We start from the raw sequence: 6000 nt of genomic DNA on the forward strand, positions 1-6000 counted from the left end.
ACAATTTCGTGAACCTTTGCACACCCTGGTATTCTCGTCCTCTACGCTATCTACCCCTAGCACTAGGGTGACCATATAATTTGTCATCCACACTGGGGTACTTTTGAGCCTCAAGGGAACACTGACTAAAAGGAGTGATGAAACCACAGGCATAAACTGGGCCTCTCTTGGGGAAAGCTGGATGTGTGGACACACTCCCTAATCAAGCCTGCTGTCCTCTCTCAACTCCTGGAAATGACTCCCCAGTTGAGGCAGAAGTATATGGTTTTACACCGTTGGTTAAGTAGACGTTAGCGAAGAGGGACTGCCATCTAAAGTGGCAAACAGTTTTTTGTACCCAACTGGCTGGTTATGTAGCAAATCTGTTTTCCTTTCCTCTTTACCACACAGCTGGACTACATTTCCCAGACTTCCTTGTGCTTAGATGTAGCTATATGACCAACTTTGGCCAATAGAATGCAGGTGGAATAGATGAATGCACTTTTAGACCTGGCCCATAAAATTTCCTGGGAAATTCTCAGCCTTTTGGCTAAGATCAAGTGAAGTGTCTGTTCTTATCAGTTTAATATCTGATACATCCTCTATCTGAGGACAGTGTAGTAAATGGATTTTCAAAGCAGGGAGAAGGAATAGGAGCTTGCTCTGTCCACTCTGCGCATGGACCCGGTGTAGCAGTACCTGCAGGAACAGTGCACTAAAACAACAAAACCAAACCAAAAAGCTTCCCAGGAGAGCCCTCTCTTTCCCTATGCACCAGCGCAAATGTTTTGATTCATCTTGATTTGAGACATTGATTAGTTGATCTGCTCTTCTTGCAACCCCAACTTAAAAGAGGGAGAGCCACAATGAGAGAGGAGCAGGCCCCTGGGGAGCACCATGGAAGGCCATCTGGCCTGCCACCCCTCTTGACTATGACATGAAAAGAAATAAGCATGTACTGCGTATGCAACTGAAAATTTATCTCTTACAGCAGCAAACCTTATATTTAATAATTCACCCAGAAAGGGAAACTCGGATGTTCCTGTGGGAAAGTCCAAATGTCAGCCCCTTAATTCGATAGGTAAAAATTGAGAAACTCAGGTGGGTAAGGTGATTTGCCTAAAGCTACGGAACTGTTAGCATCACAGTCAGAAATAGAGCCAAGGTTTCCTATCCCCCAAAGAGACCTCCATTAGGAGGCCTGGTTCCGTGTCCTTAGGTTGCCCTCAGAGCAATGTTTATATGTGGCTCCTGAAGGCTGTGACCAAGGATAGAGAGTACCCAGGTGGCTGGGTTGCAGTGGTGCTTTAACTAACCTTCAAATCCTTAAAGGCAAAGAGTTGCACTGAGACCCAGATGGGAGTTTACAGCTGGCACTGAATAGGGTAGAGGAGCTAAGTGACTATATTAGGAAAGATGGGTGAATCCCAGGTTCATTTGCCCAAACCTTTTTTCTAGTCTGATCTTAGAGCCAGTCGCTCCTCTGCTCAAAGATGAGTCCCCAAAAAAAGGCTTTGGGAAGGGGTTACCAGGTCCTCCTTGGGAGGAGGCTGCACGGAGCAGCAGCGGCTAGGCGCCCAGGCTTGCCACCACCCAGACTAGCCAGGGTTGGGGCCTGAACCCATAGGGCACCCCATCCCGTATCCCACACATATGTGCCCCAAGGACACAACCCCCGGTCCGCACACCTATTAAACAGCAGCAGCAGCAGAGATAGCCCAAGTGCGCCTACCACAGACAACGCCCAGCTGTACACCTAAGGAAACAGCTGGGGGACCCTGTGCTATGGGCACAAGGAGCCTCTGCTACCTCCACAGCCACTCCCTGGGCACAGCTCTAGCGTGGAGAGCGTGCCACCTTGAAAGGTTTACAAGGTCCTCCTCGGGAGGAGGCTGCAGGGAGTGGCAGCGGCTAGGCACCCAGCTTCGCCACCATCCAGACTCACCATGGCTTAGGCCCAAACCCATGTGCACCCCGCCCCGGTCCCTGTGTGCCCACAGAGGTGACACCCAGACCCACACACCTGCAACAGACACCTGTGGGACCTCTGTGCACCTGGCACGCACCCAGCCAGGACCCATGCTCCCGACAGGACCCAGCCTGGACACTGTGCCACCGCCCTGTGACCACCACTGACCCAGCAGGGCTCTTGCCCCTGCCGTGTACTCAACCACCGCCACCACTACGGGGCTGCCACCTCCGCCTCAGAGCCCAGCGGCTCAGCTCCACCGCCAGGGCTCGGGGCCAGGAACTGCGCTGAAGGCCAGGATGGGGGTGCAGCCTCCCCTGACCTGGACCTACTGAACTGAGGACCTGAGGAGACCGAAGAGGCTGCAGATCTGTAGGTGAGACGGGAGGGCCTGGGACTGAGAGAGGAGGCCTGAGGGCACTGGCTGTGGAGACTGCGGAGTGGGTGCAGCTGTGGAAGCCTGGGGCTGAAGTCCCTGGATAGAGCAGCCCTAGCACCCCTCCATCATGAAGCCTGGGGAGTTCCTCCTCACCAGTGGGAAGGGCCACACAATGGAGCTCACTTCACATTGAATACACTTAACATTGAAGGCGGGGCTTTTATTTCTTGGAGGAACTCATAGCAAGGGGGCTGGACAGTAGGTCCAGGAAGGAGATCAGCCCTGCCCACCTGGAATGCAGGGGAGGTCCCCTCTGTCCTCCCCTCATCCTCTCCGCCCCGCCCCCCCGCCCTGCCCCCTCACCACAGCAAAACAGCTGCTTCTTTACCAGACCTACAGCAAACTTAGGCAGGGGGGAACACCCTGGGGCAGGAAATCTCTGTGCCTGCAGGTGACAAAGGGGGGGTACCAGCAAACCAGACAGAGCTGAGGCATCAGAAGGAGAGAACTGGCCCGCCGCCCCCCACCCACACCCCTACAAGCTACTGGCACCACCCCCAACACGAGTCTGATCAAACCATCCTGGCAAGACCAGGATATCCCTGCAGACCCCAGCTCCATGGGGGAAGGGAGTAGAGCTTAGAACAGGGACAATCAAGGTGTGAGACTCCAGGCAGAACCAGCCTCTGGGCTAAGGAGTTGCCACCTGCTGGACTAGTAAGGGCTTCAACCTATGGACCTCAACCAGGTTGCCCAGGGCCAGAAAGGGACAGCAATTCACATTGACTTGCACCAGAGAAGCTTCTGGGGGCCCAGGATAGACACGTCAACGGACCAGATTCAACAACATCAGAGCAAAATCTAAAGAGCTCCACAAATAGCAGACCCAACGGTTTTTCACTGTGTGCATGTGTGCAGTTCTGTTTTGGTCAGTGTGTGTGTGTGTGTGTGTGTGTGTGTGTGTGTGTGTGTAATTTTTTATGTGTATTTGTTTTTCCCTTTTTTCTTTCTTCTCTTTTTTCTTGCATGTCTCCAATTTCTCTCTTCCCTTTGGTTCTATTCTACTTTTGTCTATTCTTATTGTTATCATTAATTTTCCTTATTTTATTGTGTTTTTCTCATTTTAGTTTTTCTATCTATATGTTATATCCATTATCACTACATTTTAAATTTATTATTATTATTTCATTTATTTTCTGTTTCCTTCTCTTTTTTCCTCCTATACTAGTTTTCTTAGCTTCCTCATTGCTCCCATATAGCCATTTTTTTTGTCTTCTTTCTCCCTTTTTCTCAACATCCCCTCTAAGTCTTTGGCCATGTGTCTTTTAGTATTCTCTTTATTTTTCCTTTGCTTTGCATTCTCTTCTTTTTCATTCTTAGTGTTTCCTGTTGTTAGTGCATTAAGTAGCTTGATTTTCGTGGTATTTTTGGTTTGTTCCTATAGTTATGTCTTGTTCTGTTCTGTCAGCACCTGTATAACAGCTGGCACGACATTAGGGTTGAACCTCACTGGCAGTAAGTCAGAGGGGAGATCCCTCTCATGAATCGGACATCAACAACCAAGTCCCAATTACAACAGGAGAGCCCAAGTAACACACACAAGGGGCATTCCTAGAGTATTCGGCTCAGATGAGCAAAGACTGCATCACTGGACCCCTCAAGAAACTTTCTACATAAAGCCATTCCACAAAAACTGGGAGGCATAACAGTTCTAATACACAGAAGCAAATACAGAGTGACAGCTAAAATGGGGAGACAAAGGCACAAACCCCAAATGAAGAAAAGGAATTTCTAAATGAAATGGAAGCAAGCAATCTATCAGACATAGAGAGTTCAAAGTAATGGTTATAAAGATGTTTAAGTAAATTAGTGCAAATTATAAAAGCATGAAAAAAGAAAATAGAGGCCATGAGCAAGAACCAAACAGAAATGAAGAATGATATATCTGACATCAAGAATACACTGGAAGGAATTAAAAGTAGATTGGATAAAGCAGAGGATCAAATCAGTGATTTGGAAGAAAAGGTAGAAATAAATATCCAATTAGAGCAGCTAATAGAAAAAAGAATTAAAAAGCAGGAAGACAGTTTAAGGGAGCTCTGGGACAATATGAAATATAACAACATCTGCATTATAGGAATAACAAAAGGGGAAGAGGATGAGTAAGGAACAGAGAACCTGTTTAAAGAAATAATGACAGAAAACTACCCCAACCTGGTGAAGGAAAATGTCAATCAAGTTCAGGAGGCACAGAGAGCCCAATCAAGATAAACTCAGAGACCCACACCTAGACACATCATAATCAAAATGGCAAATGTCAAAGACAAAAAAGAATCTTAAAGGCAGCAAAAGAGAGACAGAACATTACCTACAAAGGAATTCCCATTAGAATGTCAACTGACTTCTCAATTGAAAAACTTCAGGCCAGAAGCAAATGACATGAAGTAATCAAAGTAATGAAAAGCCTATCATCAACAAATCAACAAGTGACAAGTACTGGCGAGGATGCAGAGAAAAAGGAACCCTCCTTCACTGCTGGTGGGAATGCAGACTGGTGCAGCCACTGTGGAAAACAGTATGGTGTTTCCTCAAAAAATTAAAAATGGAACTCCCATTTGACCCCGTGATCCCACTTCTAGGAATATATCCCAAGAAACTAGAAACACCAATCAGAAAGGATATATGCACATCTATCTTCATAGCAGCACAATTTACCATAGCCAAGATTTGGAAACAGTCTAAGTGCCCATCAGCAGATGAGTGGATTAGAAAACTGTGGTACATCTACACAGTGGAATACTATGCTGCTGTAAAAAAGAAGGAATTCTTACCATTTGCAGCAGCATGGATGGAACTGGAGAGCATTATGCTAAGTGAAATAAGCCAGTCAGTGAAAGATAACTATCACATGATCTCACTCATTTGTGGAATATAAAGAACATAATAAACGGATGAACAAAAATAGGTACAGAGGCAAAGAAGCATCGAACAGACTGTCAATGTACAGCGGGAAGGCAGGGGAAGGTTGGGGGAGGGGAGTTAAGAGACCAACTGAAGGACTTGTATGCATGCATATGAGCATAACCAACGGACGCAAGACACTGGAGGGGGGAGGGGCAGTGAGGGCATGTGCGGGGGGGTAGGGGAGGCTGGGGGGAGGTCAATGGGGAAATAAAGGAGACATATGTACTACTATTTGTAATACTTTAAACAATAAAAAAATTTTTAAAAAACCAAAGTAATGAAAAGCAAGGACCTAAATCCAAGACTACTGTATCCAGCAAGGCTATCACTTAAAATCAACGGTGAAATAAAAAGCTTTCCAGACAAAAAAAAAAAAAAAGGTTAAAAGAGTACATTACCACCAAACCAGCAATGCAAGAAATATTAACAGGACTGCTTTAAGAAGAAGAAACAGAGAGAGAGAGAAGATCTTAGGCATAAAGAATAACAATGGCAATAAAAAATACCTATCAATAATAACCTAAAATGTAAATGGATTAAATGCTCCAGTTAAACGACGTAGGGTAAGTGAATGGATAAGAAAACATGACCCATATATATGCTGTCTACAAGAGACCACCCCCACCCTGCCTCAGAACAAAAGATACACACAGACTGAGAGTGAAGGGATGGAAAAATATAGTCCATGCACATGAAAAGGGAAAAAAAG

At 46.2% G+C, this 6000-nt stretch overlaps 1 non-coding gene across 1 annotated transcript; it reads left to right on the forward strand.

Annotated features, from left to right (window-relative positions):
• Positions 1-512: 512 nt before the first annotated feature.
• LOC111828291 lies at positions 513-700 on the forward strand. The gene has a single exon (XR_002832110.1). It is a non-coding gene; the product is annotated as a U2 spliceosomal RNA (small nuclear RNA).
• The last annotated feature ends 5300 nt before the right edge of the window (positions 701-6000 follow it).

This window comes from Myotis lucifugus, unplaced genomic scaffold (genome assembly GCF_000147115.1).
Source record: "Myotis lucifugus unplaced genomic scaffold, Myoluc2.0 scaffold_324, whole genome shotgun sequence".
NCBI classification, from domain to species: Eukaryota; Metazoa; Chordata; class Mammalia; order Chiroptera; family Vespertilionidae; genus Myotis; species Myotis lucifugus.